We start from the raw sequence: 10,890 nt of genomic DNA on the forward strand, positions 1-10,890 counted from the left end.
CAACAGAACAGACTATGGAAACAGACCCACCCATATGAGGTTATTTAATTAGTGACAAAAACAACACTGCATTGTAGTACAGAAAAGGACAGTATTTTCAAGTAACAACTGGGTTAACTGTGTATCCAGATGGAAAAAGTGAGTCTTGACTCCTTCCTCAAGTCATACACAAAAATCAATGCCAGTTGGATTGTAGAGCTAAATGTGCAAAGTGAAACAATGAAGTCTTTAGAAAACAACATGAGGGGTGCCTGGGTGGCTCAGTTGGTTAAGTATCTGCCTTAGGCTCAGGTCATGATCCCAAAGTCCTAGGATCTAGCCCTGCATCCCCACATCGGGCTCCCCACTCAGCCAGGAGTCTGCTTCACCCACTGCCCCTCCCCCTGCTCATGCTCTTTCTCTCTCTCTCTCAAATAAACAAAGTCTTTTAAAAAAAAAAAAAGGAAACAACATAAGAGAATACCTCCATGTCCGTGGAAAGAGCAAAATTTCTTAGACGAGACGTCAAAAGCACTAGTCATAAAGGGAAAAAATTGACAAACTGGACGAGATTAAAATTAATATTGTCTTTATTATATGATCTGATTACGAGAGTAAAAGGCAAGCCAGGGTAGGAGATACATAAACAATTTCTACAAATCAATAAGGAACAAACAAGTAAATGAACAGTGGGCAAAGGACTTCACCACACAGGATATCAAATGGTCAATAATCTTCATAAGCAATTAGAAGGATGCAAATTAAACCACAATGAGCCATTACCATACCCATCAAAATGGCCAAAACGAAGAGGACACACAATACCAAGTGTGAGAAAGGATGTGGAGCTGCGAGAACTTTCATACACGGCCAGCAGAACTGTCAACTGGAAGTATCTGCTGTGAATATACAAGGACCCTATAACCCAAGTAATTCCATTCTACGTGTATACCCAACTGAAATATGCACAAGAACTGCACTATCCATAACAGCCAAAACCAAAAACAAGCCAAATGTCCATCAGCAATGTAACAGACAACTAAATACTGACATATTCATATAACAGAATGCTATGTATCACCAGATGATGCAATGGAATGAATCTCACCCATTTAAATGTTCAGTGAAGAAACCCAACACAAAATCACACCATATAACTTCCACTACATAGAGTTAAAAATAAGGAAAAGTCAGTATGGTGTTTTTGGCCAGGGAGTGGAGGGGTATAAATGCCTGGATACATTTTGTGTATCCTTGTGATTTATGTACTTGCCTGTTTATCAGCTGAAACTGATGCCATTTAAAGTTTATTTTGAAAGAGAAGTAAACGATCCTTAATACAATACGCAAAACTTCTTCATTTGCCATGGTGTATATGAGACAGGAGGGAGAAGATTTACCTTTACTGAGCACTCAAATTCTATTAGCTAATTTCATCCTCAAAACAACCCTGAAACAAGGGTCATATCCATTTTACAGGGATTTGAAATAACTTACCCAAGGCCATTTGCCCAATAAATGGGAGAGGTGGAATTCTACTTAAATTCTGACTCCGAACTTACTTCCATAATATATAATTACACTATGGCCTCGGAGGAGGTGTCTATTTACACTGATCTGCCAGACAAAATAAGCTGCTTCTGGATATGTTCCTTTTGATCTCCCATGTGTGAAAGAGTAAATGCAATTTAAAATTAACAGAAGCAAACTAATATTTTAATTTTAGCTGAATCTGCACACACATATAAGGAAATATTGTTTTAATTTTAAAGCCTGTGGCAACCGAAATCAGCCCTGTCCACTGACATTTTCCTTGGCCTTTCTAGTCTAGGAACATAGATGCTCAATAAACACACAAAACTGACTACATATCTGACCATTTTTTCTAGTATCTCTATTCCATTCAGCTGATGACTAAACATGATGTACAATCTGCTACAAATACTACATAGTGACTTCTTTAGTGAAATGAAAAGTACTACCTTAAAAGAGATTACTACTATCATAAAGGGGGTTCAGATATGGTGAAATAAATTAGATAAATTAGTATTTCAGAAACTACAATATACTGTGTAATTTTGTCTTCACTCAATACCGACAACACAAGTAAGCATTTTACCCGAGCATCTGCCGCAGATACACAGATAATACAGATTTTATACATGTATATATGTGTATTATGTGTATATACATGCATGTATGTGTGTGCATGCATGTGCACATGCTTTAAAAAGGCTTTAAGAAAATTATTTATTTCCCTATTCTTGGCCAAAGTACAGACCCAACTCACAAAAAAAACAAAAACAAAAACTTCCCAGAATTCTCCCAATGTTTAACAACACAAAAGCTAGGTGTTTACAAAGACTTGAGTGTAAAACCAATATTCTCCTTCAGAACTGCATCATATGTCAGTGGAGATTTTTTTACAAACATATCCCAAAAGGAAAGCACTATTTGGCAATACCTTATTTCACATATTTTATTGAAGAAGGGCTGAAAACTAAAGGCCATATATTGGATAAGCAAAAAAGAATGATTCCTTCAAAGATACTAATGGCATTTATTTTTTTTTTAAAGATTTTATTTATTTGACAGAGACACAAGAAATTACAGCTTGTCTTAACGCCTGTTCAATTTACAAACTGCATTCAAATGCCTAATTTAGGTTGTTTTATCATTTGTTCACCTATTTTTATCAACAAAATCCTGCCTTTTCCTTAAAATACACAGAATTATGTTTGGTCTAAGATTAATAAGCAGTTTATTATATGTAGCAGGTACATATAAAGATTTAGAAGCCAGGGATTTCTCCTTTTTTTTTTTTTTTAAAGATTTTATTTATTTATTTGACAGAGAGAGACACAGCGAGAGAGGGAACACAAGCAGGGGGAGTGGGAGAGGGAGAAGCAGGCTCCCCGCTGAGCCGGGAGCCCGATCCCAGGACCCTGGGATCATGACCTGAGCCGAAGGCAGACGCTTAACGACTGAGCCACTCAGGCACCCCAGGGATTTCTCCTCTTTAATACCTAGCTATACAAGACTGAGAAAAGTTAGGTAATCTCAGTACAGTGTTATATACAAAACAAAAGCTTTTAAAATTAAAATAGCAGGGTGTCTATTAGACACTTTTCCCTTCATTCACAGTCCCAGAGGCCCCTCAATGGGTTACCTGCTTTTCACCATACTGATCAGATAGAAGGCTTTAAACAGTTTGTTAGATTTTCCCTCATTAACAAGCATTTACTAAGCTGTACTAGAAACAGAGACAGAAAATGAAGACTCCACTGTCTCTGATTCTGCCATCCATTCAAGGCAAAATCTGGCTCTCTCTACTTTCCAAGACGATTTCCCAGGGGTTTTCATCTTACATTCCCTTCTCAGAACAGCTCACAAGGCCATTGTCCCCTTTTCATGATCACTGTGCACCAACCTTAATACGCCCCCCCCCCCAAAAAAAAAAAAAAATGCAGCCTCTCTTTTCCATGCCTCATATTTAATTAAGATTCTCAGCTTGAAACAGAGAGGTCCCAGAATTATATGGGTACTTCAAAGATGACTGACTGGAAGATATTTAGAGACTTGTAAATGTTCTCAATTTTACTAGTGAGAAAATTAAAGCTAAGTCTAGAAAGGTGATCTGTCCTTAACATGCAGCTAGTTATACAGAAGTAAAGCCAAACTAGAACAGAGGTTTATTAACCACACATTACTTTGCACTGTTCATTCCATTCCACCAACCATGCGGGAGTTGTGCCTCAATCATCCAGAATTGTGTCACTGTTCCTTCGTTAACTTACTACTTGTCTCTATATGCGTAGACATAGCCTAATCAAGCATCTACATATAGGATTCAGGAGGGGTCCTTGCACCTCCTATAATTTTATGTAAAGTTATGAGCATGTACATTTTTCTGGCAATAAGATTCACATTTTTCATCAAATCAGTAGTCTCCAATGAGTAAGACCACTGGCCTACAACAAGGACGTGTGATAGATATACAAAAAGTTCATGTTGGTCTGAAATACAGACACAAGGACAATGTATTTATTCATGCCTAATAGAAGAATAATGGTTATTTAGGGAGAGTTAGCAATATTAAGGCACTATTACATTTGATATCACTATTACAAAGACCCAAGTAAGACAGCTGAATCATTTGTACAGTGCAGACAATTCTCAGTATAGAACTTGCCTATAAAATATTGCTCTCAAGCCCTCCCCTCTTTCATCTTCTATTATAAATGTACTGGACATACATCTCTATAGTAATAATTTGGGGGGGGAATCGCAATGTAATGACATTAGGAACACAAGATTTTCTCTAATGCAGATAAAGGAAAAATACTATCAGCTAAATGTTATCAAATGTTACATGCCAGAAGTGGGCTGAAAGTTTAAGAAACTCATTTTTTCCTCACAACCTCAAGTAGGTAATATTATGACCAGTTTACCAATGAGCAAGCGGACACTCGGAAAGGTTGCCATATGCCCTGGGTTCCTCAGCTACAAACTGGAGGAATCACATTTGAACCCTGGCCTCTCTGACATCAAACACTTGCTCTTCACCAGCCCTATAATGCGCTGATAAAATATTAATATTTAATTTTGCAAGGTGGAAAAAGCTTAAAATTTAACACCGATCAGAGTCCTCATGAGGCCATTCAAACCTTTGGGTTCGTCATGTGAATTTTGCCTTCCTGGGCTATTACCAACAGAAAGACAGAAATCCTGAAATCTCAAAAGTATTAGACAAGTCTACTGCCTTTCTTTTCCCCTTCAAATACAGTTACTGATCTAACTCCTCAGTCAAAGAACCTTTCTACCATTTCAAAGATCAATTTTTTAAATTGAGATCCTTCTCTCATTATTTGAGTTCTTTATGTACATTATTTTTAAAATTCTGAACTGGTTTGCTGACATTTTCTAATTCCCAGAAGACTTTCCAAATGTGTTTTTTAAATCGCTACTTTATTGTATACATTGAACTGTCAGCTAAAACAGAACCACCACCACAACTACCAGAGCGAGGTTGCTTCAACACCAAGAAAGTTTTCAATACCAACAAAACTCCCAATTTTTATAGCACTTTTCCTTTTTTAAAAAAATATTTTATTTATTTGAGAGAGAGCGCGAGTGGGGAGAGGGATAGAGGGAGATGGAGAGGGAGCCGACGCCCCACTGAGCAAGGAGCCCAACTGGGGGCTCCATTCCAGGACCCTGGGATCATGACCTGAGTAGAAGGCAGACGCTTAAGCGACTGAGCCACCCAGGAGCCCCAGCACCTTTCTTCTATGAAATTCTTAACACTTCTCTCAGTCCACAATGTTTCTATGCACCTAGTCACATGGACATCACAAATGGAGGAGAATCAAGAATGAGACAGCATGACTGGTCCAAAATCAGAAGAGTAATGATCTTTTTAAAAGCCTTAATATATAGTATTATTCTCCATAAATCTATCTTAGCTTCTAAGTACTTTAAAAAATTAAATATAAACCAATCTATTCATTCAACAAATCTGAGCACCTTCTACTATGCCCAGCACTATTCCATCCTTACGCTCATAAACCTTTACACAGCCAAAACATTTAATATCACCATGAGCCTCGAAAATGAAAACACTATGGCCAAAATGTAATTACTTTATGTCTTCTTTCTAGTAACAGTCTTACTGACATCCTCAGACAACGTTTTCTTGTGGCATCTTCTTAGTCACTTATTTAGAATATAAAGCAACTTTGTATTTTGAGAGTACCAACAATTCATTGACACTTTCAGATAAACAGGAAAGCCACTTTGTACTGGGGATTTATTTTAACAAAGGCTTTTTTACATGACTGAAAATTTAAATTTCATCAGCTAGGCCTCAAAAATACTGCTCTTCTCTCTGTATTCATTCTCAGAGTAGACACCACCACATAAGAACGGCGACCAACACACATTCCTAAAGACAGGCAGAGAGAATCCTGACTGCCTATACTGTCCAGAAAAGAGTTCATTTGCGAATGGATTGTTATTCAGCATCTGTCAAAAGCCTGAATGAGACAATTGATATTTCAGGGACATCAGCTGAAAGATAAATTAACTAAACTCTACTGAATCAATTTACCAGACTGATACACACCTATATTACTAAAGCTTGCTTTTCTATTATGCCTGAGGCTTTTATCCACTTTCTCTAAAATGGCATGTGAAAAATGTCTCCCTATCATTTGTAAAATGCAAAACATTTTCTCCACATATTGTTAACGTTTTATGCAAGAATTCAAACGATTAATTATTCTTTGCGCAAGAGAAAAGTTTGCTTCTCTTGGTATACTTCCTCCTATTAATCAATGCCAACTATAATTAGTCTTGTTTCCTCTTTTGCTGTGACTAATAAAAATTTTAAAAAGAAAAAAAAAAAAACTCTTTAGTTACACACAGATGCTGAGCCATCCTTGCCCTAAGTCTCTCCTCTAATTCCCTCTAGCAATTTCCATACTCTACCCCTCAACCTTTGCCATAATTCAGTCTTCTCAAACCTATAATGGAAGACAATTTCAAATCCTTTCTCAAGTAGACAAATAAAAAAGTAATAAACAGTTGTCTCTACATCGCTGTACTAATACTAGAATCGCTTTAGTAGAAATTAGTTACAACTAAAAATCATCCTGGATCATGCAAAAGATTTGGTAAACATCAAAGAATCAGAAAATAAGGACTAAAAGATCCACTAAAAGAGATAATACTGCCTCCTAAGCTTCCTGTCTACTTTGGCAAGCCGTAAGTGCATAACGATAGAAAAAATATTACAAAGAAACCTGTGAATAAGAGCTAGTATAGTACATATCCATCCACTGGGGTTTCTGAATGAAGTAAACTCTTGAATGTCCAAAAGCAGAGCACAAGGTAAACAAGATAAATCACTTGGTTTCGACTTAATATTTACACAAGTGAAACACAGGCCTTGCCAGTCTCTTCTTCGAGCACCCACCAGACACCAGAGCGCAACAGAGCCCCAGGATGAAGCAACTCAACAATCTCAGCTACTTGAACATCCACTTGCCAGTGGTAGGAAGCAAGATCATAAAAAGGAGTACATCCTGGGCCTCAAGGAGATTAAAGTCTTTTATTAACACAGAGGAATTGTTTATAGGATAGTATAACTGCCTGGGAACAACCCTCGGAAAACTCATATTGCAATAAATTCTGAATTGAGTGTTTTGATGACCGAGAAACAGTCTGACCACTTCTGAGTATATACCCAAAAGAAGTGAAAGCAGGGACTCTAACAGATACCCGTACATCTACGTTCAGAGCAGCATTATTCACAAAGCCAAAAGGCAGAAGCAAACCAAGTGTCCATCCGTGGAAAAAAGATAAACAAAATGTGTATGTGTATTGAATACTATTCGGCCTTAAAAAAGAAGGAAATGCTGACACATGCTACAACAGGAATGAACCCTGAAGACTACGTTAGGTGAAACAAGCCAGTCACAAAAGGACAAATATTGTAGGACTTCAATGATACGCGGTTCCCAGAGCAGTCAGATCCACAAAGACAGAAGAATGGTGACTGCCCAGGTCTGAGAGGTGGGTGGAATGGGTAGTGTTTAATGAGGGCAGAGTTCCAGCTGAAGATGATGGAAAGTTTTGAAGATGGATGGTGGTGATGGTTACAAAACAACATGCATATACTTAATGTCACCAAACTGGTTAAAATGGTAAATTTCGTGATGTGTATTTTACCACAAAAAAGGGAAAAAATCTGAATTATTCAGATAATCAGAACTCACCAGAATATTTAAGGTTAGAGTTTCATGCATTCAACAGTATTAACGAAGGACTTACCTGCATGCCATGCAGGTTTTTCTCCTAAAATCCACTTGGCACAACAATGCAGTGCAACGCAATGGAAAGGGCCCACACACAGGCCCCTGAAATCACACCATGACTGAATCCTGACTGCCACTTCTAGATTCATAACTCAGGTCAATAATCTCAGTCTTCGTTTCCTTGCATGTAAAATAAGGATAATATTGAGTTTGCCTCGGGGTCGCAGTGAGGATTAAATGAGAATGTATATAAAGGCAACTGAAACATCTTGGCACATAATAAGGAGGCACTTTTTATTAATAAATGTGTCCCTTCTTTCCTTTGCCACAAGAAATGACCACAGGATGTTAAGGTCATGAGTGAGAGAACCTCTATGAAATACCTACTTTCTCAAATGAAACCAGCATCTCACTTGTCAGAGAGTGCCCGGGAATAAATCATCTCAATGCCATAAAAGTCATCCTTCCTAGAAGGCAGCGCTACACCAAAAGAGCTACCAACTATGTACCACCACAAAATCACTATCAAGTAAGAATCATGAGCCACATCAAAATAAAATGTCTTTAAAACCTGCAAGACAAGAAAACTTTGCAATGGCCAAACCTCACACTATACAACTCATACAAGAGCCACAGGCAAAATACAGTAGACGTTCTTAACCTTTAATGAGGAGATGATAGCATATACCTAAAATAATGGCAGGAAAAGAAGATCTTTTCTCCCCAAATTGACTAATACATCTTTTCTTAAAACAGCATGTTGATGCCATGAATAAATCCATTAACCCATGTTACCATTTAAATGTCCATAGTGACCATTTTAGAGACAATCTTTATAGTATTTCTAACCTATAAACAGAGTAAGTTTGATATGGCCTAAAATGAAGTTCTAAAACAATTGTGTGTGTGTGTGTGTGTGTGTGTGTCATATGCACCACAGAATATACATGTACTAGTAGTAGCTATGTGGTAGTAGCTAGCTCTAAAGACAACACTATGCAAAATAAACGGATTATTCCAGAGCCTAGATATGAATAATATTCCCCAAAATATTAATAGTGCTAAAATCACTATTCCCTAGCGGTCTCATTCAGAATCCTGTACCACCATCTACCCTCTAATAAATTACTGGAGCTCTTGGTTAAGATGCATACTCTTACTTAGGACATTTAATGTTTACAGCAATACATTTTCAATTCAGTGAACCTTTTATTAAAGCACATTTTAAAATACATACTTTCCAAGTTACTTAACTCCTCACGCCTGCGCTTTTCCATTCACCGAGTGCGCTGCAACTTAAAAAACAAGCAACAGAAGACACCTGAAAATCGGGATTGTAAAGATTCAGGAAATTCAAAGCCAGAAGCACCTCCAAGCAGCACAGACTTCAAAGTAATTACTCTTTAAAAAGATGAATGCTTTGGGGCGCCTGGGTGGCTCAGCCGGTTAAGTGTCTGCCTTCGGCTCAGGTCATGATCCCAGGGTGCTGGGATCGAGCCCCGCATCGGGCTCCCTGCTCAGCGGGCAGCCTGCTTCTCCCTCTCCCTCTGCCTGTCTCTGCCTACTTGTTCTCTCTCTCTCTGTCAGATAAATAAATAAAATCTTTAAAAAAAAACACAAAAAAAAATCTAAAAAAAAAAAAGAGAGATGCTTTTTAAGTGTGATAATCCTAAGAATGCTTCGACTTTTCATATGGATCGGTAACGTGTCGCCAAAAGAATGACTTCCTTCACAAAAGCACTGACTGAACACTATAGAGCAAAGGACTCCACACTCATCCCTGTTTTCACAAATCTCCACGCTATTAGAGATACATTACGTGGTTTGTTAAGCTCTGCTGCGGGCAAAGCCTTCGGGGCAGCTCAGCTTTTCTAGACAATCCACCTAAATCTCATGTGCTAACCTAAAACATACACCGACTTCCCGAAGATTAAAAACCCTCCAGAAAGGCTCCCTTGCGGGGTTCCGGCGTTCTGGCAACAAAAACATCGGAGGGGAGGGGCGAAAAGATGGCCTCGGCCACCCGCCCCAGGGGACCCAGATCTGGTCACCTGCCAGTAAACACGAACAATCCTCCCCGGGCGGGACCCGAAGGCTCGAGCTTCCCTGCCAGCCCCGACAGCCGGCCTTCCTGCCCACCGAGGAGGCCCGGCGCGGGGGGGCACCGCCGCCGCAGGTCCCGAGGATGCTCCCCGGACGCCGCCGCGGGCCCCGCACCGCTCCCGCGCGCGTAACCGGACCTGTCAAAGCCTGCTCTCCTCGGGCCCGGCGGGCGGCAGGACGGCTCCACGCGCGAGGCGGAGGCGCCCGCGGCCGCCGCCAGCGCGACCGCACCGAGTCCCCCCAGGGCGCCGACTCCGGAGGGGCGCCGGGGTCGGGGCGGCGGGGAGCCCGGCGCGGGGGACGCCCGGCCCGCAGGCCGCGCCGCCCGGGACCAGCGAGGCCGCGCCATCTGGTCGCGCCGGCTCCCCTCCCCGGCGGGTCCCGGCCCGGGCGCCCACGCGGGCCTCGGCGCGCAGGCGGGCGCGGGGGCCGCACGGAGCCGCTCCCCGCCCCGCACACAAAGCGACTCCGCGGGAGCCCGCCTCACCTGCAGCACGGGGCGCCGCGGGCCTTCGAGAACCATCGGACCCCGCTCCGGCGCGCGCGTCACAGCCCAGGCCTCCCGGTGCCGCCCGGCGCCGCCGCCGCCGCCGCCATTTCCTCCCGCTCGCCGTCGCCTCGTCCCCGCTGTCAGGTTACTCCATTCACCTGGGCCTGGAGCAGCCTGCGCCGCGCCGCGCCGCGCCTCCGCCTCGACCCCTCCCGCCGGCGCCTGCGGAGACTGCGCAGAGCCCGGCTCGCCCGCAGCCCGCGCACGGCCCGCGGCAACGGCGCACAGCGGCTTGGAGAATCCCACCCGCGCCCGCGCCGCCCCCTCCGCGCCCCCACGCTCCGCTCGCCCTGCTCGCCCGGCGCCGGCATGAGAGCGAGCCTGTGATTGGACAGAGTGCGGCGGTGAAAGGTTAATCCTGGCCCCGCAGCCACTCAGGAGCCGGGAGACAGCAGACGCGGGAGGCGGAAGCCAGGCGGCGTTTGCGGCCCTGCGCCGGGA

At 42.1% G+C, this 10,890-nt stretch overlaps 1 protein-coding gene across 1 annotated transcript in view; it reads right to left on the bottom strand.

The window, feature by feature from the left end:
- Nucleotides 1-10,660, bottom strand: part of DICER1 (dicer 1, ribonuclease III) — a 72,231-nt gene extending 61,571 nt beyond the window's left edge. The window contains 1 exon segment of the mRNA XM_045901465.3: nt 10,548-10,660. The gene's annotated coding sequence lies outside the window, so the exon portion shown is untranslated.
- Between the last annotated feature and the right edge of the window lie 230 nt (nt 10,661-10,890).

Source organism: Mirounga angustirostris, unplaced genomic scaffold, assembly GCF_029215605.1.
Source record: "Mirounga angustirostris isolate CCGP_5_RB_7025 unplaced genomic scaffold, mMirAng1.0.hap1 SCAF_9, whole genome shotgun sequence".
NCBI lineage: Eukaryota > Metazoa > Chordata > Mammalia > Carnivora > Phocidae > Mirounga > Mirounga angustirostris.